General features: G+C 55.3%; 1 protein-coding gene across 4 annotated transcripts in view; it reads left to right on the forward strand.

Annotated features, from left to right (window-relative positions):
* Positions 1-4147: 4147 nt before the first annotated feature.
* CD82 (CD82 molecule) overlaps positions 4148-22883 on the forward strand; it is a 48944-nt gene continuing 30208 nt past the window's right edge. The window contains exon 1 of one of the 4 annotated variants that reach the window (XM_043581013.1): positions 4148-4276. The gene's annotated coding sequence lies outside the window, so the exon portion shown is untranslated. Of the gene's footprint in view, positions 4277-20570; positions 20596-22604; positions 22629-22883 lie in introns of those variants that run through there. The other 3 variants (XM_043581016.1, XM_043581015.1, XM_043581014.1) reach the window with 3 other exon arrangements.

Below are 22883 nucleotides of genomic sequence, written 5' to 3' on the forward strand. Positions count from 1 at the left end.
GGGATCATATGAGTAGTATTTAAATGTACAGCTTCAAAGAAACAGTATAGGTGGTGAGGAGAGAGGTCTTAACTCTATTCTGAGGACTCTCTGAAGAAGGAAAATCCTAAATAACCCAAGGGCACCGGACTCCTTGTCCACCGGACTTCCTATTCTCATTCTTGAGCACAGATTGCACGGAGGCCTGTGCAAGGAACATCATACACCTTTTTTCCTTTTAAATCGGCTAAGTCAGACACTCAGTTCCCACCAGAGGAAATTTTTCTCCACTTATTCTGAGGACCCACTGGGTGCAGATTGTATTTTCCAAAGATGGCTGCGACGGTATCTTCCGTTCTGCAATCTCTTCCAGAACTTTGCCACCCCCTCATCGACAGAGGGAGGCTATGTCTCTCATTCCCTTGAACCATGGTGTCTTTGTGCGCTGATAGAATACAAAGGAAGTGATGCTACACGACTTCCGAGGCTAGGTCATAAAATGCCACGTGCTTCTACCTTGTTCTCTGTTTGCTCTTGAAACCCAGCTGTCTTGCAGTGAGGAAGCCCCAGCAGCCTGCAGAGGGGCCTCATGGAGAGGAACTGAGGCTTTGGTCCACAGCTCCAGCTGAGTTTCCAGCTAGCACCTAGCACCAACTGGCTAGCCATGTGAGTGCGCCATTTTGTTAAGGGTCCTCCGCTTCTAACCGAACCAGCTGATGGTGCACAGAACAGAGACAAGCCTTCCCCCCAGTGAACCCACGCCGAATCGCAGATTTGGGGGCTAAATAAATGACCACGAGGACCTTCAGGCCTCCTCCTCTGAAGCTCCTGTGCCAACTCTGGGGTGGGGGAATCTTCTGAGAGGCTGGGAACCCCATAGACACACCCTTTGAAGGTCTTGCCAAGCCACCATCTACCTCCACGTTGGCCATTTGATACCTCCTCTTGTCTTTCTAGAGTAGTTCTTCCTGCCCCTGTTCCCACCTCCCAAACTCCTGGCTTCACCTCTGGAATGGACCGAAGAATTTCACAAAAGAAGGAAGCTGTCTCTCCCTAGAGGCTGCCTTTGCAAGATGCCCAGGGTAAATCATGACAAAGTCTGACTCCTGCCAGAAGAGAGGAAACAGGGGAAGAACCAAGCCAATTTGATATTTTAGTAAGTAATTCAGACACACCTCTCCTTAATGACTATTCCTTACGCTTCTAATATGGACCAGGCAGTGTGCTAAGTACTACGGAGGCAAGGACAAACAGCAGGGCCACTCACAGACCCAGGCAACAGGGCCACCCGTGTCTACTCAAAACCTATACCCCGCAGCCTTTCAAAATCATGCTTCAGGTATCTAAAAACCCTAGAAATCTCTGCCTAAATGGCCCAACACTTCCCAAGGCCCATCCTTCTGAGGGTGCAACTTGCCCCCATGTGCACTCCTGGAGGGGCGACTAAGTGGTGGCTGTAGGCAAGACGTGTGGGCAGAATTTGGGCATGTGGGCTGAGGTGTTTACATCCCTGGGTCCTAGGCTACTTGTATGCACAGGACAGACATGGGGCCGGGAAGAGAATCCGAGTGGATGGGCTGAGGGTTGAGGGGTCAGGACTAAACCCGCCCCACACTGCCATGTTCCTGCAGAGAATTCTAAGGAGTCCAAGAATTCTAAACTTGAACGTGGCCTTCTTGGTCAGTATGAAGAATAGTTCTCAAGGTAGGAGAATAAACATATTTTATTTTATAGTCTGTTACATGTTTAGATGTAAGCTAGGTGGGTCTCGATTTTTAGCATTAACATGTTGATATTTTTAGCATTTAACAAAACATTTACTTTAGCATTTAATTCAAGCATTTTTTAGCATTTAGGGTACTTAATAGGACAAATAGGCTCTGAGCTCCTATAGGAAGGCCCTCATCTATGGGGCTGCAGAGGGGGGTAGGGGGTATGGCAGAGATTCGAAAATCTGCCTGCCTCCGTGTTGCCACAGCTGCCCCCGTCTCTAATCTGGAGTGACAGACCCAAAGGGGTAGCAGATGGGCCTCCTGTGATTGAATGTCTGTCTGGAGGCGAGGGAGGGGCTGATGTGATCCCAGCTGTTTTGCCAACTGCCAATCACCATCACAAACACCCCCAGCTTGAGGGGAGGGGACGGGGAACAGGGTGGAAGAGGAGGGTGTTTTACGCCCATTTTCAAGGGTCGGCCAGGAGCCCAGTCCAAGACAGAAAAGCACAGTGGTTCTGAAGATGTGAGCCCTGGACCAGCTGTGTCGACGTCATCTGGGAACGTGTTAAGCTGTTGGCCCCTCGCAGGAATGATGGTGTCCCTTTGTGGGAAAGACAACAAAGTGGGACCCTGTTGGCCTTAAAGATTCTTTCGCCCCAATCCCTTGACTTGGTGTGGAGATTCTATAAAGGAGACTTTTTACTGGAAAGAGAACATTTACTGAGCATGCACGGTGTCCAAGAGTGGGCAAACATTTCGTGAACGCCAGCACGTTTAATCCCCAGCAGCCACCCTCAAGACTGGTATTATTATCATTATTCCCCTTGTACAGGTTTCTCCCAGAGTTCAGGACCTTACCTTGCCTTGGGTCGCAAGGCTCCCAGGATGCTACCAGGCCTTTGTGACTCTCAGAGCACCCTAATTTCTTCACCAGTGTGCCCAACGGTGATTCTCCAACTTGCTTGTGATTTCAAAATCACCTGGAGGCCTTGTTAAAACAAACTGCTAGGCTCCTCTCCCAGAGTTTCTCATTCAGTAGGCCTGGGATGGGGCTCCCAAACACGCATGGCTAACAAATTCCCAGACACCACTGCTGTTGCCAGAGGTCTAAGGACCATGCTTTGGGAACCACCGTGCTGGGCTGGGATCCAGCTCCCCACCCTAACTCCACCCATGCAAAACCCGGCATAATCATACCTTCCCCATAATGGCGTCCTTGTGAGATGCCAATGAGATAATGGGAGTTAAAAAGCTTTGTCAGCTGCAAGGTGAATGGTCCCGGTCATAAGTAGGAAACCTACCCGAGGCTGGCCCCTGGGGTCTGGGAGTGCAGAGGGCTGGGATGCAGGTCAGGGCACCACAGCCATCTGGAGATCTTTGCAGCCCTTCTTAATTCTGAGTCACTTCTTAAGGGAGAAAACCAGCTTCTGGGGCTCAGGCCAGCAGCCCCTCCTGCTACCCGCCTCATCAACCCACGCCTCCTCCCTCACCTCAGGCAGCCTGCTGAACACAGCCCCAACAGCTGGCTGGCCAAGGCCACTTCTCCAGGGGCCAGTCCAGGCAAGCTGGGGCAGTATCAGGCTTGTGATTCAGGGCTTGCAGCCGGATCCTGCTCACCTCCAGCGTGAGACTCGGAGGCCACGACTTCCTTTCTCTAAACCTCAGGTCGTCCGTCGGTAAAATGGAGCAACAAGCTACCATCGCAGAAGGTTGTGAGAATTTAAGGGCCAGTCCTTTTAACAGGGCTTGGCATAGAGCCCGGCCCCTGGCGAGAGTCCAGTCGGTAGTAGTTGTTAGTATTTTCAAAAAGTGCCTGGGCCCAGGTCGCCTGCTGATAAAGGCTCGGACTTGGAACGCAAACCGCTCCCACGCCGTCCCCGGTCGCACCCGGACGCACCCGCCCTGGAATGCCAGCTTGGGGGCCCGAGGCCGGCCCGCCCCAGGTTGAGGTTGGCAGGGCAGAACAGGATTAGGGAGGCGCTGAGGCGGGGAAAGGCGTGCCTGGGGAGGGGGCGCCTCGCCCAAGGGGGCTGGGGTAGGCCGAGAGGAGATCGTGACCCAGGCGGGGTGGCGGTAGGGTCTGGGGGGGGGGGGCGGGGACAGCTGAGGAAGGCCGAGGAGGGGCGGGACGGTTAGGCAGCGCTGTGTTGGGGCTTCCCACCAGCCGGGCTCCCGCGCTCGCCTGGCAAGGTTGGGAGGCAGGCCTCCTCCGGGCGCAGAGGACAGGGTCGAGGAGGCGGGCCCGGGGGCGGAGCTACCGGGCTGAATTAGGGAGGCCGTAACGGGGAGGGGCGGGGCAAGAGACGGGCCCACCCCCCGCAGGGCGGGGCTGGGCGGCTGCACCGGAGGCCTGGTGGGCGGAGCCGGATCTGGCCCGGGGCCGACTACATTCCCGCGGGGCCCGGGAGCAGGGCAGGGGGCGTGCCCGGGGCGTGTCCTCCAGGAGGGCGGGGCCTGGCCCCGCCGCAGCCATCCCCGACGGCCGCCGGGAGGGGGACCGCAGAGAGACTGAGTCCAGGGCTGCGCGGTCGGACGGCGAGGGGCTTGCGGCTTGCAGCGCCGAGCAGAAAGCAAAGCCAGCCGGTGAGAAGGGGCAGGGGGGAGGCCGGCCGGACAAACAATAGCAAAGTTAGTTTTCGTTCCCACTTCCAGAGCCCGCTCGGGCAGCTTTCTCGGAACAAGTGACAGATAGGGCTACGGAGGCAGCTGGTGGGTGAAAGGGAGCATAAAGTCTCCGAGTCCTGACCCCCCAGTACTCCAGCTCCGCCACGTACCCGCAGTGTGGCCCCGGGCCCGACCCCCCAGCCGGGTCGGGACTTAAAGGGTTCAGTAAACCGAGGAGGTTGAACCAGGTGCTCTTTGTTGCCCTTTCTCACAAAAACCCTGGAAGGTGCGGGCTGGCAGGTGAGAGCAGCCTGCAGTTCGGCGAAGGGTGTTCACAACGCTGCCCAACTGGAGTTTCTCTCCCTGCCGAGCAGCACGGAGCCAGGTGAACTCTCCTGGAGCGTTAAGCGAATTACTTTAAAGATCACACGAGTTCTTCGCATGGCCCTTGAGCCCACAAGCCCTGGGAAGCAGCCTAAATCAGGGAAATTTCAGTCTCCCCTTCCCCCCAGCGCTGAGATCCCAGTAAGCTTCAGACCAGAACCTCGGTGGGGCTTTTGTCACCCTCCTGGGGCATTTCCAGGTGAGCTGGCCTGGAAGGCCCTGGTTGGAAACCAGGGGACAAGTTCTTACCAGGGTGAGTGGGGAAAAGAAGGGAAAGCCCCACCAAACTGTGGGCCCAGAGTCAAGCCCCCGGCCCAGGGCTCTTGCTGCTGCATGCTCAAGGTTAGTTCTTGGATTTCTGTTCCTGGCGGTAGTAGATCTGTGCCACGGCTGTGGTCGCTGGGCAGTCTAGTTCAGTGGTCAAGATCTTAGGCTCTGGGACCAAACTGGCTAGGATTCCATTCTCCTCCAAGCTTCAGTTTCCTCATCTGTAAAATGTGAGTAACGACAGTACCCAACAGCAGCAGCAAAGACTAAATAGAATAATGTATACACAGTGTTTAGCAAGGCACCAGGCACCCAGCGAGGCCTCACTGTATGACAGCTGCCCTGATGCAGATGGGCAGGTGATGATGGGCTGGCTTCCTGCCGAGGAACGAGCCTGGTTTTGGAGGGCCGGATCCCGGCTGCAGCCCCTCCTGACCTTGTGAGAGCCAGAAATTGCCACCTGCCATCCGCATCACTTTGTCCATTTCAGGTTTGGGGAGTGTGTCGTCTGGACCAAAGAGTGGCTGAGTTTTCTGCAATAGTGCTTGAGGTTGGTGGTTGTCCAGTTCAATAAACCCCAAAATGTTTACTGAGCACCTACTATATGTTAGATGGAGCTAGGAGATACAGAGGTGACCTAGCCAGACCTGGGCTCTGCCCTCATTTTGAGTTGCTGACAATGAGGGCTTCCCCACCCCCACCATGCTCCTGCTGGGGAAGATAACTCACATCCAGGGCTTGGTGCCAGATGAGATTTCATGAGTCCATTGCTCTAGTGTTTGGAATCCAGCTGTTCCATTGCACACTTGGCTTGGGGTGAGAGTCAGGGTTAGTGTGTTACCTGTTGCTTTTTTTTTTTTTTAAGATTTTTTTGAAGTTTATTTTATTCCTTTTGAGAGAGAGCAGGGGAGGGACAGAGGGGGAGAATCCCAAGCAGGCTCCGCACTGTTAGGCGGAGCCCAAAGCGGGGCTCAAACTCACAAACCTCGAGATCATGACCTGAGCTGAAATCAAAGAGTCAGATGCTTAACCGACTGAGCCACCCCGGCGTCCCATAAACTGTTTGATCAAGGCTGGGCACCGAAGGAGACTGGGCGTGCTGCATGTCGACTCCCTGAATGTCCTGGGGAGATGAGCCCTACACTTTGGAACCAGCTAGAAAGTAGTATGGGACGGAGGCTGATTGAAGGCTGCACTACACGGAGGAGACAGTGTCTGTGTCTAGGGGAGGGGAGGGTGCTTAGAAGCAGCGAGACACAGGACTCCCAAGTCCTGGTTGGGTTTGGATCGACTTGGGGCCACAGACTCCCCTGTCCAAGCATGTGAACGGCATAAGATTAGAGTGTGGTGTGGTGGGAGGAAGAGGGTCAGTAGGTGGAGCCCATGGGGGAGGAGAAGACGTTCGTCTCAAACAGAACTTAGTAAGCAAATACTGGAAAGCCTTCCCCACTACCCCTCCAGCTCACATGACGAATGATGAAGGATGACACATTGCCCCCATCCTTAGTTGTTTAGGGTCTGGGAAGGGACACCAGTGACTCTGATAAGAGATAAATGAAGAAAGTATTACTGGGAGCTTTCATGGAGGAGGTGGAGTTTTGGGTGGGTCTTCAGGATTGGGAAGGTTTCAGTAGTGCCAGTGAAAGTTTTGGGCAGAGGAAAATACCTTGGCAAAGTCCAGGAGGTCAGTGGGTTGAGGGAATTTTTAAGAAATCGCTGGGTTGATCAGTCTGGCTGAAGAATTGGAATCGTGCGGGGATGTGAAGGGGGGGTGGTAGGTTGGGTCAACTCACGGAAGGCCTTCAATGTCAAGGTGAAATGTTTAGATCTGGTTTGTAGAAGGTGAGAGCCACTGAAGGTTTTTGAGCCAGGGAGTGACATAATCAGAGGGGCTCTTTAGGAAAGGCAGCCTTGCTTGATGTGCTGGGGTGAGGGACCCCAGGAGTCAAGGGAGAATGATCTGATGGCTGTGGTGATGGGGAAGGAGCTGGGCATGAAAGAAGGGGCACCGTCAAAGGGGTGGGAGGGGAGCCAGGGTCACGTGGGAAGAGGAGAAAGGGTCCCTATGGATGCCCTGTTTTGCTTGGTTTCCCCGTCCAGCCTAGACCCTGGTGCACAGCAGGGGCTCAGAGGTGCTGGGGAGGGTGATAACATGCTACAGAGTGATAGGGAGGGAGGCACCCAGGGAGGCCCTGTGCTTGCCCACGGGGGAGGCATCTGGGCCAAGTGGTAGGAGCTTGCACCCATCAGCGGTGGGTGTGAGAGCAAGGTCGATGGGAAGAAGTGCCCGTGGCTCTCTCCCTCCTAGCTGCAGTCCAGGAGGGCTGGGGTGAGAGGTTAGCCAGTGGGGACACATTTCCCGCGTGTGTGTGTGGGGGGGGGGGGGCGCTGAATTTTGGTTGGCTCTTGTGAAGTTTCTGCAATATGGGGCAGTCCCCTCTCTCGAAGCTTCAGACAGACGTGTGAGCCACCGCCTGGAAGCTCCCCCACCTCCTCCTCACTCTTCCCCACCCTGGGGACCCAACCCCAGTCCACCTGAAGACCGGAGCCAAGCCCTGAGCATTCTTTTGGATTTGGAGCATCTGGGACCAGCTGGCACCCCCGGGTTTTGCCTTGGCCTTGACCCCTGGCTCCAAACCGTTATACCCACTTCCTCCACCGCATGGGAAGCTCCGAGGGGGCGGTTATGACTTAATCAAGAGCATCAAACAGTCAGGATTTGGCTCCGTGAAAGGTGGGAGGGAGGGAGGGAAGAGCCTGAGCCCCTCCGTGGGACAGGATGGGGCCAGGGCTGGGGGGGGGGGGGTTCTGTTTAATCTCAGCAGGAACTGCCCTGCCCACCAGCTTCCCCTCCTCTAAGCCTGGATGTGAGGAGCCAGGAGGGAAGCCCAGAGGTAAACACGGCCTGCAGTGTGGTGTGCGTTGCTTTCCTCCCGCCCTCGTCCCCCGATGCTGCCTGCGAGGTGGCCAACCACAGGCTCGGGGCCTATGTCACAGGCCCAGTTGCCGTCTGGGGGCTGGCGGGTTCCTGACTCACACCTGGGGTTCCCCCTACACTATGGTTTTCCTGTCAGCGCTGATTCACTCTGTGCTGACTTGGAGACACAGCTGAGGAGAGGGAAGAGGCCTGTATTCTGGTTCTTAGATTTCGTTCCAGCTCCTTTGGTTACCGGCTGCGTGACCTCTGATAAGTTCTTTCTGTCTCTGGGCTTCCTTCCCTTCTGTGCTGGTGACCCATCCTTTACTTGGCTTTTAGGAAGTTCTGTAGCCTGGGATCTGTGTTTGTAAAGTAGGGCACATGTGAGCACATGCACACACGCCCCCCCCCCCCCCCGCCCCCGTCTCCATATAGCGTGGACCTGGGAGACGGCTCTCACACATGCAAGTGTTGGGCCCACCTCCCTCCCTCGCTTCCCCCACTGGAAGCAACCTTCCTACCTTCTGTCTGTCCGCAGATTAGGGAGATAGTAGAACAGGGTGGCCAAAAGCTGGACTTCGGAGCTAGAGTCTTGGCTCTGCCCCTTGCTGGCTTTGTGACCCTTTCTGAGCCTCAGTTTCTGAATCTGTGAATTGGATAATGGTAATGACCTCATAGCATGAAATGAGGCCAAAAGCATGCGCCTCCCCAGTGGCACTCTAAGCTTTCTGAGGGTAAACAGGTCCGAAGATGGGGGGCAGATTTTCTCCAAGCCCTTCCTTTCCCTACACCCCCCGCCCCCCACCACCCCGTGCTTGTCTACACTGAGTACTTTCCTCTTCGTGCTGTTTTGTGGCATCTGGAGTGTCTCTGTGAACCCTCCCAGGAAGGGACCGCCCTGTCCATCTCTGTATCCTTGACTCCTGGCACAAGGCCTGGCACACAGCAGGCTGTCAGGAAGTGATGGTTGAATGAATAAGTAAGTGATTCTCCTTGGGGTGGCCCAGCAGGACCCAGCTCGGTGCCAGACCCTTGGTGGCTGCCTGGCAAAGGTGGAGCCGGGAAGCAGGGTTTGGATGCCTGCACAGCCGCCCCCCTGCCCCCGCCCCTGCCCCTCTCGATCCTGGAGCCCAGGTCCAGGGAGGCGAGCTCGGTTTGGCTGGCATGGGATGGCTTCCGTCAGGGCTTCAGCTTCCCTTGTGAGGCCTGGCCTTTCCCCTCCTGAGAGGGGAACAGCCCGACTTCCTCCAGCTCCAGTAGTGAAGGGGCCACTTTGGCCCTTGGTGAACCCTGACTCAGCCAGAAAAGGTGCCTTCAAGTCAGCAGTTATTGGGGTAAAATGCTGTTCCCCTGTGAGGGCACGGACTCGGGGCTGGGGGAGGAGAGGGGCCCTCTGGGAGGCCATCCGTGACAGCATCTTTGCAGGCCATGAGCTGTGCAACTCTGGGAGGCACCTCACTCTCCTCTGGCTTCTTTCCCCATGGGGGGGGGGGGGCGGGCTTCTGGCTCTTCTTTGGGTCCTGTGCCTGACTTTCCTTGCTGTGTTGAGGGGTGATCTGTTTCTGGACCTAGGCTTATAGAGCCAATGCAGGAACGTGGACAAAGCGTCAGAGTCTGGGTGTTAGGGAGTCTGGGTTCAGATCCTCGCTTCGCTGTGGAGTTGCAGAACGACTTTGTCCAGGGAGGTGACCTTCTGGGCAGGTTTCCTAATTCTTCAGGCAGTAAGTGCTCCAGAAGCCTGCCTGGGGTCGAGCTGGGCTTGGCGCGAGTTGGGAAGGAACCATAAGCAATGTCACAAACCAAAGTGCCTGAGCATGATTCCTGGCCCTGCCGCTTACCTGCTGGCCGTGACCTTGGGCAAGTGTTTAGCCCCTCTGTGCATCAGTTTAAGCATCTACAGTGGGGATCATGATAGTACTCACTTCATAGGGTTGTTGAGAATGATCTGAATTAATGTATGTGAAGCGCTTATGATGTGTGTCCGGCACATAGTAGGTGCTGTATATATATCAGCTCGTTTTGGTAGTGGTGCTATTATCAATAGGAAGCAGGATTTCAATCTTGGGGCGGGGGCAGGAAAGCTTGGCGAATAGCCTGAGTCTGGGGATCAGGAGACCCGGGTTCTGATCCCAGCCCGTCCTCTACCTGCCACGTGACCCTGGGCGAGTTACAGCCCGTCATGGGGTTAACTGTTAACTATTACCCTGCATTTGCTGCATTTGGCTTTCGCGAGTAAGGCACATGCAGAGTCCCAATGGGCGCTTGTAGGGTTTTATTCAGAAAGAGGACTCTGGGTGCCCAGCCCATTCTCCTGCACCGGGACAGCCACTGTGGGTGGGCGAGTCCCGGATGCCATCAAGGAGGCACTGCAGACACAGAATGCTAGGGCTACGCCTCCCCCCCCCCCCCCATGCCCCATCCCACGACTGTACTCAAGGCTGAAAAGTGGATGGAAAAGTACGTTTGAATACTCACATAACAATGGGATTATACAGATCAGGTTACAGACCTTTATTTATTTATTTATTTATTTTTTACTTTTCCCCATTTTGTGAATCGTCTGCAACGACTTCCATGTTTTTATGCTCCGGAAAGAAGGAACACACTTATACAATACAGCTATCAAAGGACCTGCTATACATAGTTAAACAAAAATGTATCAGTTGAACTTGGGGTCCAATTCAGGTCTTTGTTGTTAATAAATTATATATATGTCATTTTTTTTCCCCCAAAGGGGGTGGGTTTGGTCTGAAGTTGAGTATCAATTTGTCAGGCCTCAGAAGACAGATGGAGTATTTGTGGAGGGCCCCAGAGCCTGGGAGAGAAGAGACTGCTATGCATGGGCGTGTCCTCCGACTTCCATCGCGGGCGCTACGCTCTGAGTGATGCTTGTTTAGAAAACTTTTCAACAGCCGACACCAGAGGGCTTAATTTCCTCATGTGTAAACTAGGGATGAGAGTAGCAATAGCTAATCAGGGCAGGAGCGTAACACATGTTGAGGTTTTAGAGCGAACCCCGCTTCTCCTGAATTTGGAACCAAATGAAAACAGATGACAAAAATGGGAGCTCCACACGGAAGTGTCATGTGGCTTTCGATCTGGGTCCCAGAGGGCCTGCTACCCGTCTGCCCTCGAGCTGGCAGAGTTACCTGTGTGGTCACAGGCAACGCTGGACAGGGGCCAACCTCCCTGCAAGGAGCAGGTGGGAGTACAGAGGGCAACCCAGATGGAAGGCTTCATGCAGGCAGCCTGGCTCTGGGGGAGGCGGGACCCCACAGAGAGCACGCCCAGCGTGTCTCCTAGATGAGCCAATCACATAAGCCGCTGTTGGGGTCCGGAAGTAAAGGAGGGGGCAGAGCCAGACCAGAGGTGTTCTCCCGGTAGAGGTCCCTCCACGGAGAAACAAGTGGAGAGGGGAATGTTCGTTCCCCTGATAAGCATAAGGCTCTTTGAATGATGCTGGGTATTCAGTAAGCGCTCACGAAGTGTTAATTTGTCGTTGCTTATAATAATGGTTAACATTGAATAATTCTGCTACAGTTGGAAAATCATTTTCCCGCTGTTTTAGGAGAGACGGTTTATCAGAATGTTTTTGCGGTGGGACCTGATGAGATGTCCTGGTGTATAGAGAAAATAGAAACTCCGTGGGGGTGGGGGAGGATTGATTTGTCTGAGGTCCTTGCAGACGTGAGTGGGTGGCTAGTCCTTGGGTCACTGTGGTTTTGCAAAGACAACCCACCTCCCTGACCGCTCTTGAACACATAAGGGAGGAGCAGCTGGGGCAGGGAGGGTGTGTCGTCTACTCACGCTGGGCATTTAGAGGCTCTCGGAAAGATCCTCTGATCTCCTTTCTCTCTGCCTCACACCCGCTCCTGGCACGGTTGAGCAGCAGGCTCCTCATTTGCTGGGAGACTGTGTAGCTGATTTTGCAAACTGTGCATCAAATCCCTTGGGGACGAGCTGCAAGCAGGGGGCTTAGGTACGGGGCCAGCTCTTCTTCCCACCATCTGCTCACCTTTGGGCAAGTGTCTCAGACGCTCAGAACCGTGGTTTCCTTATCTGTGAGCTGGGTAACAATAGTGGTGCGTCTACCACGGCTTGCCCTTGGGAGGATTAAATGAGGTAATGGATATGGGTGGAATGCTTAGCGGTGGGCCCAGTGCAGAATGCACCCTCAGTAAAAGCCAGAGACTGATGAAGGTGGTTATGAATGAAGGCTGCTCCTGCCACTCCTATTGAGAAATGACAGAGTCCTCCTCCCTGGAGATTGAGATCTCCGATCTGACGTAAAGGAGCTTTCCAGGGCTGTTTGGAGCTCTGAGGGCCAAGAGGGCCTCCAGCTTCCATGTGCTTAGTCCTCGATCGGACTGTCTGAGCCCAGCTTTGACTTGAGGGTGCATGGCTTAGAGTGGAGGGCAAAGTTAGGGGCTTGTGCCTGCATTAATTGGATTGTGGTCTTGTGGGCATGTCTGTGGTTCATCGAGTCAATCTACCTGCCCAGTCTAGTGGACAGCATCCAGTCTTTGTTTGCATACCTCAAGGCTGGGAGAACCCACTGTCATCTCTGCACAGATGTGACTTTTAAAACATATGGTATAGAATTTGAACAAACCCAGCCTCCCTTAGATTCCACTCATGGTCCTGATCATGCTCATTGGGATGATGTCCGCCTGGAATGTGGACACTCCCTAGGGGAGACCAAGTCCCCCTCGCAGCAGAGGTGGCCCCAGGCCAGTGGTTCTGGTATAGGAAGGAGATATTTCTGTCAACTGTTCAAAAAACATCGTCTCCATCTGAACCAAATGGGCATACACACACACACACACACACACACACACACACACACAGGCTTTATAATTATTGAAGACATAATTTTTGTGGAAAAACTTGGAAGTTAGAGAATAGAAAGCAGCACTGGGGATAGTTTGGTGTCCACACACGCACAATCGGGATTAAACCATAGGGACCACGTCTTGTGCCGCCACTTTAGGTTAGCAATGGAGAGGGAGGATTTTTCCATGTTATTCAATATTCTTCCGCAGCCTGTTTCCCCGCTCCATAGCAACACACCCCGTGGATCTACCATGACCCAGTTGAGCATTCTCCTGCTGTTGCACATTTAGGCCATTTTGAATTTTTCATTAGCTTCCACATTGCTATAGTGGCCACTTTGTCCCTACGTATATCTTGCGCTCAAATCTAATGCTCTCCGCGGAGTGAATTCCTAGAAGTGGTTTCAAGTCAGGTGGGTTTTAAACTCATGGTCTGAGGACCATAAGCCCTTTCCCCAATACCCACCAGAATGTAACCACACACCCCCCCCCCAAACACTTAGCTCCAGCACTACCGGAGAGAGAGGGCACTGTGTCTGTGGGTGCTAGGGAGCAAGTGCGTGGAAGGAAGGAGGCTGGTTCTGTGTGTGTGTGTGTGTGTGTGTGTGTGTGTGTGTGTGTGTGTAAGAGACAGAAAGAGAAAGACAGATATGGGGGAGCTTTTCCTCTTCAACCGTAGTCTGACTTCTGACCCTCTTCCTGTCTCCTTTCCAGGAGCCTGTGGTGTCATTAACTAATTATGAGATCTCTTTACTATTTAATGACCTTTCTCCATGGTGACTCCTTCCTTCCCAACAGCCTTCCGGGAGCCAGGGAATGGGAAGAGGAACCTGTGGGAGGACGCTCGTCTGGAGTAGGAGTTGGGTCAGGGAGGGGTCCAGTGGTTCTCAAACTCTGACATGTGGCAGAATCTCCTGGAAGGTTTGGTAAAGCACAGATCATACCCACAAGGCTTTCTGATTCCATTGGTCTGAGTTGCAGCCCGGGAATGTTGCATTGCTAATATGTTGCTAGGAGATGCTGGTCTGGGAATTAGAATTTGAGAATCCATGGAGTAGGGGAGGCTGTGTGGTGAGTCTCAGCTCCTGGTCCTGCTGACAGTAGGGACCTTGTCCTGTTTAGTAAAGGCTTGTGTGAGGCCTGAACTCACATTCTGCCTGCCTCCACCCCAGTCACCTTTTCCAGCATGTGCTATTTATATATTTATGTGCAGGAGGATAAGATGTTTATCGCCATCCCCATTTCACAGAAAGGAAAACTGAGGCTCTGACAGGCAACCTAATATGTCCAAGGGTGCCCTGAAAGTCAGCAGGGGCACCAATACAGGAACCCTGTCCTTGTCACCTCTCCCTGCTCCCCTACAACACCCCTCCCCACCCCCTGCAGTGTATCACACACTCTGGGCTTCTCTCCTGCCCGTCTGGGGCAGAGCAAGAGGTACCTTCCCTGAACACTGTGCCTGCCCCAGGGGACCCCAGGTGAGGGGGCTTGGAGGGCAGGTTTCTCCACACGGTCTCTGAGCCAGGGTCTTGCTGTACTTTTTATCCGCACCCCCCCCCCCCCCCCCCGCAAACCCCTACCCGCTAGCCATTCAGTAACATGATCTTCTTCTAAGATCTAGTGTTCTCCAACCAGTTTATATTCCCAGTTATTGTTCTGGACATTTTTCTGGGAAGCCACGGAAACGTGTGCCCGACCACCCCCTGGCAGGCACAGCAGAGGACGAGGAGAGAACCCTCCTCTGTCGAGCATCTAATATGTGCCGGGCCTGCCCTGGACACTGTGCAGTCATGCCCCTGCCCGCCCCCATTGTACAGATGGGGAAATGGAGGGTCGTAGCAACTTGGCCAGAGTCACAGCTGAAAGGCACAGAGCTGGGCTTTCGATCCCGAACTCCAAGGCTGGGCCCCCTCGTCTAGAGTGGTGGCGGGCCCTGGACCAGTACAGCTGGGGGACAGCCTATGCCCTACCCACGACTCTTGCAAAGAGGGTCGGCCTAAGGGGCACAGCTGCCTTGGAATTCGGCGTCTGGCCCTGGGAGACCCAGTTCAAATGGCGCTTTGCTACCGTCTGCCTGTGTGACCCTGGGGAAGTCACTCCCCTCCTCAGGGGGTTCTCATTTCTGCTAATGATACCTTACGCTTTATAGCTTTTAGCAGTGGACATTTTCTCACGTACTTACTCCTGCAGACCTCCCAACACCCTGTAAAGTGTGCAGGGAGGGTATTATTTCTGAGCCCATTTTATAGATAATGACAGGCTGCGAGTGAGATGCCCGGGGATCCTACAGCGACGGAGTGCTGGGGCCAGGACTTAAAGCTGTGTTGCCTTGCTCCCCATCCTGAGCCTGGTCTGTCACCCTGAGCTGTCTCCTTAGTCAGGAGAGAGGACTCTGGCCTCCTCTCTATTCTCTGCCTCAGCATTGGGCATCCCAGGGCTCTTTCCTGGGCTGGTGGCTCTCGGGTACAAGGGGCTCTAGGAAAGGACTGGACTGGGATCCTCGCTCTGGGCCAGGAGCCTGCGGAGGGAAGATGGAGTGGTTCGGGCCGTCCCTGTTACCGTCTCCTGCCTGGCCATTTGGGGCCCCTGCTGATGGAGGGAGGTGGGGTCCGGCCCGGCTGTCCCTCCTACCTCAGCTCCTGGCTTCCCCTGGGGATTGTGCCTGCCCTCCTGTACTTCTGCACAGTACAGAATTTTCCAGACTCCCAGACAATGGTGTCTGGGCCCTGCAGTTCTGCCCGGATGCCCTCACCTCCTCCCCTGTCCCCCGACTCAAGTCTTCCTCATCCTTCTAGGCCCAGCTCCAGCCACCTACCTCTCTGGGGCCAGCCATGTGCTCTGGCCAAGCCAACTCGGCTGTCTTGGGTTCTGCCCAGCGGGTGAGCTAATTAACCGGGTTAGTTAACTCCTCCCTGAGGCCATGAGACCAGGGGCTGTGGCTGCTGTAGGTCCGAGCCCCTGAAGGGTCTACCAGGCTGGCAGGGCTCAGGGTGCTGGGTCTGGGTGGGCTGGGCATGGCCGACCCTGTCAGGGTCAGCCTCACACTTGTGGCTCTCACACTTGGTGACCTTGAGCAAGTTCCCTATCTTCTCTGACCTCTGGCTCCCTTCTCTTAAAAATAAAGCTACTTTTCTCACTGACGCTTGTGAAGCTTGCATGAGATAAAGTGTGCAAAGTACCTACCACCACTGACGTCTGTTGGGGTTGAGGTGCTCAGGAAATGCCTCTGCTTCCCCTCCCCTCCCCTCCCCTGCAGTCAGCTCGGGCTTCACTCTGCCTCCACCCACCTAACACGTTTGAGCCCGTATCTGGTTGGGCCTTGGTCTAAGGCCTGCACTGTATCTGCTCTAGCTAGGGGATGTTCTAGGCTGATAACCAAGGAAGGATTGGGCAGAGGGACAGAATCAGCTGCACACATAAATGTGGGGTTTTTTTTAAAAAGGTTTTTTTTTTTTTTTTAACGTTTATTTTTGAGAGACAGAGCACGAGCAGGGCAGGGGCAGAGAGAGGGAGACACAGAATCCGAAGCAGGCTCCAGGCCCTGAGCTGTGAGCACAGGGCCTGACGCGGGGCTCGAACTCACCAACTGCGAGAACATGAGCTGAGCCCAAGCTGGATGTTTAACCGACTGAGCCACCCAGGTGCCCCCAAACATAAATGTGTTTAACCAGGCTCTGCCGGTTCTAAGTTGTGACCCTGGACATAATCCCTCCTAGAGCCTGTTTCCTGATCTTCAGAAGGGGGTTACTCCTACCTTCTACGTTCTCAGGATCACCCTGGAGCCTTCCCGGTAGGGTAGGGGTGGGAATCCAGGTGACCCGAAGCCCTGAGGGCTGCCTCTCATGAGCCCAGCATGGTTCGTTTACCTATCTGTTTTCCTGGTGCAGCATGAACGGTCCCCTTCCCCTCTGGACACCCGGAGGCTCACCAGCCCGTTGAGTTCTTGGCTCCTGGCCTGGTGTGCTGGGTTGCCTGGGGGCAGTAGCCTGTCTAGGGGAGCGGGCCAGAGGCCCCACCTGACTGTCTGAGACCGAGGTGGTGCCCGCACCCCCCCCCCCCCCCGCCCCGCTGCCAACAGGTCCCTATGCTCACAATTCTTGGAATGCCAAGCCTGGCCCTGGGGCCCACTGGGGACACAGGTCCCCTTTCTATACTGCTACACAGCTTTCCTTTCCACGCCTGTCTGTCTGCATATGGGACCTTCTCACGGTGACAGTAATCACACGCTTCCCTTTATTGTGCGAGAGCATTTTTATTCCTCAAACCCCCCACCTCCCTGTAAGGCAGGAATGAACTGTTATTATCCTAGAGAAGGAAGGGGGCTTGCCCAGGCCCGCTGCTGGGACTCACGACCTCTCCACCCAGCCCCGTTCCCCCATCCACGGTGTTCGCAGTCTTGGCTACATTTTGCCTTGCAGAGACATGCCCACCGGGAATGGGGAACCCGGTTGAGAGGAGGTGGAGGTCTCCAGGGTGAAGGGTCCTAGATGCCTGCCCCAGGAATCCGGGAGCCGGCATAGGGCCTACCCCACTGCACAGATAAGGAAACTAAAGTTTAGGGAAGAGCTGTGATTAGAAGGTAGAGGGTAGCCCAGGTTGGGCTCTGTTCCTTTCTTCTTCCCCTTCCCCAGGGCCCTGAGGGCTCAAGTTGGGGAACTCCGTGGGGCTGTTTGGGACCTGGGTGCTCATTTTGGCTTAGCCACTGCAGGCTGAGGTCATGTCCTCTGCCTGCTTCAGCAATCTTCGGGGTCTGTGAGTGCCTCTAGTATCCCCTCTGGTGATACAGACCCAGACTTCTCAGAAGGGGAATCTCAGAGGGGGCAGTTTCCGGCCATGGCTCTGCCTGGTGCTCCCAGAATCTGGGGGAGGCCAAGGCTGAGGAGAATGTTCTGGGGAGAGGATGGGCCATTGTTCATGGCCGGTGGGGGAAGGACAGTGCGGGTAAGAACTGGAGGGCGCCAGTCTCAGGGAGGCCACAGGGGAGGCGGGCTGTTGGCTAGAGGAGATGGTGGGGAGTGGGTAGGGGGAGGCCGAGCTGGGGTGGGATCCTGCTTGGGTAAGCAGGGCCTTCATTCCTGGCCGGGTTTTGCCTTAGGCTTCCCTGGGGACTTCCTGTGCAGACCAGAGAGGGCTGGAGTCCTGGATGCACAGAAGGCTCCCTTCACCTAGGATCTGTGTCCCTCCCTCTCTCCCTGTCATTCTCTGTCTCTCTTTCCTTACCTCTCCCCTGTCCCGCCCAGCAACACCCCCCACCAGTCTACCTCTGCCTACCCACCAAGTACCTCTGAAGCCAGAAGGTCTCTGGAGGTACCGAGACCCAAAGCCACCCTGGCTGGCTCTGCCCAGGCCTGGGGCTCTCTGTCCCTGGGAATAGAGCCATAACAGGCTGTGCCCCGGCTGTCGGGTGTCTGGGCTGCCTAAACGGCCACCACCCTGCCCGGGAACCTGGGGCTTGGGTTCCACCCACCACATGGGAGGTACAGCCCTTCATCCCAGGCTCGGAGGTCCCGGATGCCTACAGCTGACTGTGGAAACGGATTTCCCCAGGCCGCTCCTTGCTGGAGCTGGGACCTCCTATGGGGAAGGCTGGCTAGGCTGGAGCCGGGGGCCTGTACGCTGGTGAGGTTGCCCTGGACATTCCGGACGTCAGAGGCTCTAAGGAGGAAGGATGCACGAGAAGGAGGCTTGAGAGCTGGTCTTGGACACAGGGAGAGACAGGGGCCAGGGCGAAGCTCAGAGGAAGCCACGGGGGGAAATAGGGACAGATACACAGGAGAAGAGGCAGGGGAGGGGAAGGACTGAAGGAAAAGGCAGAGAGCCCCGCTCTTCCCTTCTCTCCTGGCCTGAGCCACTTTAGTTGGGTCCCAGCCAGGAAGACCCCCATCCCCCCAGAGCTCTTGGGGTTCGAGACCTGCTCCTGCGCTCCACCCTTGGCCCCATCTTTTCTGTGTCTCCCCCCAGGGACCCATGAGAGAGACAGTCCCCGTACCCGTGTGCGCAGCACTTTTCCTGGACTGCGTCTCATTCACCCCGCCCCCGTGTCTGTCCCTGGCTCTTCCCATCAAATATCCCTGGAGCCAGAATGCTTCTCAGGCCTAGAGGCGCTGAGAACTGTAGCCTTGGGAGGTGGGAGGTATTAGGCCATTTTACAGATGAGGGAACTGAGGCTCAGAAAAGTTTAGTGGCAGTTAGGAGTAGACAGAGCTAGGGTTTGACCCCATGGCTGTCTGATGCCCACCCTAACTCCTCATGCTGAGATAATTAGGGCTGCCAGACAGCCCCTGAAAGAGTCTGTGCAGGAGAATGTTCTGGGAAGGCTGCCTGGAGGAGGTAGAATCTCTGCTGCCTTTTTTCTTTCTTCCTGAACCCAGTGCCTAGGGACAGGATGCTGTGACCAAAGAGCCTGCCTGATGCCATGTGGGGTCCCTTCCTTCTCCCTAATTGCCTCCCTAGGGCACACTTAGCACCCAGCCTCAGAGTCTTAGGAACCCCAGCCCTGACGCAGAGGTTAACCCTTTGCTAACCGCCTGCCTCCAGGCTCTGTGATGGGTGTGCGAGCTGGTCCCTGGCTCTCGAGTGTGGTTCCAGAATGTCTTCAGTTGGTTGGGAGGCCAGACCGTAAAACCCAGTGAACTTGGGTTAGGCCTTGGTGAAACTATTTTCGTTGGCTATCGTTTGTAACTTTGTTTCTGCAGGCAGTGTAGATGACAGCAAAGGGTCGGACTGGTGGGGTTCAACTCCCAGCTTTACGGTCTGTGTCACCTTGGGCAAGTCCCTATCCCACCCCGAGCCTCAGTTTCTCCCTCCATAAAACGGAGGTAAAAGCAGAAGCCACCTCGTCGGGTCATCGCCAGGGTGAACTGAGCCATGTGGAGCACTTGGCATGACTGCTGGTGACAGGTAACTGCAAAAATGTTATCTTTGGTTAGTATTGGCTGGGTGCCGCTTTAAGATGATGTCGGTGGGGCGCTTGGGTGGCGCAGTCGGTTAACCGTCTGACTTCAGCCAGGTCACGATCTCGCGGTCCGTGAGTTCGAGCCCCGCGTCAGGCTCTGGGCTGATGGCTCAGAGCCTGGAGCCTGTTTCCGATTCTGTGTCTCCCTCTCTCTCTGCCCCTCCCCCGTTCATGCTCTGTCTCTCTCTGTCCCAAAAATAAAAATAAAAAAACGTTGAAAAAAAAAATTAAAAAAAAAAAAAGATGATGTTGGTGTGTGATTGCTCCCGTTCACATCCGCCAAACGGGGCACTCCCTGAGGGCAGGGGCGTCTCCTCCTTCCTCCCCGTGTCTGGCTCAGGGCCTGCCTGGAGTTGGAGATTCAGTGACCTGCAGTGGGCTCGGTGCAGGACGCAAACTCTGAGCGGAGACGGCCACTTGGGAGCCCCCGGGAGGGCCGCCCCTCGGGCCACAAAGTAGGCAGGACCCTGGACTCCAGGGTTAGGGGGTCTGGAACACAAAGCTCATGTGACAAGGGCAAGGGCCACCACCTTCCTGGGCCCCCGCTGATAACCCAGGATGACGAAGCCACGCTTTCCGCCTCACCGAGCGGCATGGGGTTGATTGGCTGAGGTTAGCGAAGCACCGCTCCCTCGGAGATGCTTCTGTAAACGCTCATGCCATCCATCGGTCTTCCCTCTGCCCGATGTCTGTTTCAGGTTCGCGGGGACAGGAACCTTCCTGGGGCAGTTTGCGGGAAGCCGTGTGTGTCCTACGTCTCAAGGGACAGTCTTCGTGCACACCCTCCTCCTGCCGTGTGAGGAGGGGAGTCATTTCGCCTGACTCTTCCCACAGCCCCCGGTCTCTGTGTGCTTGCATCCGAGCGTTTGGCAAGCTGATCCCACCATTTCCCCGGCCAAGGCTTGATAGCCCCATTTTACAGATGAGGACACTGAGGCTCAAGGTGGGTAGGCAACTTGCCAAAAGTCACACAGCTCTGTGAAGTGGGATTGGAATTTAGGTCTCTCTCAATTCAAAGGCCATACTATGACCTGGTTCATTGTTCTGTCCTCCGCCACGGGGAAGGGGAGGGGTCCTCGGAAGGTGGCTAAATTCTGAGGGCCCATCCGGGTCTTCCTGTTAGGGGCCCTCGAATCTGAGGCTCCTGGATAGCCTCTCAGAGAGTTCTAAATATTCCTCCAAGTTAGGGCTTCCCAGCCGATGTGGTGAATGTCCCCAATGTGTTCAGATGGTTGGTTATCTTCTCAGCCCATGGGGACAGAGCCCTGGGCTGGTCAACTCAGACCAGGAGCATTCCTCTCTATCCACCCCAGGGACCAAACAGATACTTCTCTACATGTATCATTATGTGAAACAGGTTGGGAAGGAGATGGCTCTAACCAATCCCCTCCCTTCCCCCACCATACATACTGAGCACACACATTCCCCAGAAGGGTGGGGATTCATAGTCCTCTCTGGGCCTTGGTCTCTTCATCTGAGAAATGGGGACAAAGTAGGTGATGTCAAAGGCATCCTTCTGGCACTGCGAGTCAAAATATATAAGCCCTAGGACCAGCATTGGGAGGGGGCAGGGTCTGCATGGGGCCCAAGTAGCCTGCTAAGAAGGCCAAAAACAGTCCAGAAAGGGAGCCATGGAGAGGGAGAGGTCAGAGGCTATGGTTCAGCCTCAGTTTGAGCCTTTGGCTGCACGGTGCCAGGTGGGGAGGCTGGAAGGCTCAAGGTGTCTGCGCTTCGCTTCTTGGTGTCATACCGTCTGTAAAGTGGCCTTGTCCTCCTCATGCTAATGGCCTGCCGGTCTCATTGCTTGGGTTTCAGAGCAGAGCCTCGTAGGAAGGGCCGCATCTGTCAGCCTCATCAGCCACGCTGAAAGAACACTCTGGCTAGGATTGGTGGGGCTGATCTTTTCCTTCCTGACAGGAAGCCAAGAAGCAGCCTTGGAGCCGTGGCGGGATGAGGGGCAGGCAGGCAGGGGTGCGGAAGGGTGGGCTGAGCTGGCTCCACCATCTACTTCATTCACTTCGGCAGCAGGTGAGGAGGAGGGAGCTTAGCCACTTACTTGTGTGGCCTTGGGCGGGTCACTGAACGCCTGAGACTCAGTTTCCTTATCTATTAAATGGGTATGACAGTATCTCTGTGGGGTTCGTTGCAGAGATTAAATAAGAGACAGTGGGAATGGTATGATACAAACTATAAGGTGCTGTTACTCCTGTGCCACAGGCCGGCCGGGCGTGGTGGCTGCCTGCGTTCCTGGGGTGCCCCTGGCCTTCTTCCCCCAAATGCCAGGAGTCAGTCCCAGCTCCAGGTGTTAAGGTCCTTAGGAGAGGACCCGTCACCTGGGCTCATGGGATGGTGCGGCAGAAGCGGGTTCTGTATCTGTAAGACAAACAGGAGGGCCTGGGGCTCTAAGATCCTGTGATTCCTGGGAGGGTCTGATCTGAGTGTCTTCTGACCCGGGATGGCGGAGGTGGTGGCATTCGTACCCCCGTGTTAGAGATGAGATGGGAAGGCTCGGAGAGGTTCTGCAATCCCCTTGCTCAAGGTCACACAGCTAGTTGGAAGCAGAGCTGGGATTCAGACTCAGGTCTTAAAGGAAACATGAGCCTAATCACGTTCTATGGCCTTGTGATTTTCCTGTTGCCCAGAGAAACGGCCTATTATACTTTTTCTTTTCTCTTTTAACAACAACAACAACAACAAAAGGGAAGATTGGGGAATGAAAAATAAGATCGTGCAGAGGTCAAAAAGCCAGCCCCCGGAGCCAGCCGAGGTTTCAGGAAACACATCACCTGCCCCGCATGAAAACAAACACAGCCACCTGTGACCAGCCTCTTTTCGTGGATGACCAGGACAAAGTCCAGAGAACTGGGGAGCTGAGTGGCTGAGGACTAGCTTGCAGGTGGAGAGCCCGCAGGGTAGGCCGGTTTCCAGAAACGAACCCGCCAGGCCAGGCTTTCTCTGAGTTCCTGGTGAGATCAGGTGAGATCAGTTGTCAACTCACCAAACTGGCTGGACCTCCAGGCCTCAGGCCTCTGAGACACTGCCAGAGGCTCAGAGACAGAGGCACCGCCCGTGCTCAGGTCAGAGGCCCTGTTCCTTGGCCGGCCCAGCCCTGCCCTGCCCTGTTTAACCCCTACCCTCTTGCCAGGAGCAGCAGCGGTCACCCTCTGGCACGGAGGCCCCCAGGCCAGGCATACATTTGGAGGCTGGATCCAGCCCCCTTGCACCCCCCCC

Source organism: Prionailurus bengalensis, chromosome D1, assembly GCF_016509475.1.
Source record: "Prionailurus bengalensis isolate Pbe53 chromosome D1, Fcat_Pben_1.1_paternal_pri, whole genome shotgun sequence".
NCBI lineage: Eukaryota > Metazoa > Chordata > Mammalia > Carnivora > Felidae > Prionailurus > Prionailurus bengalensis.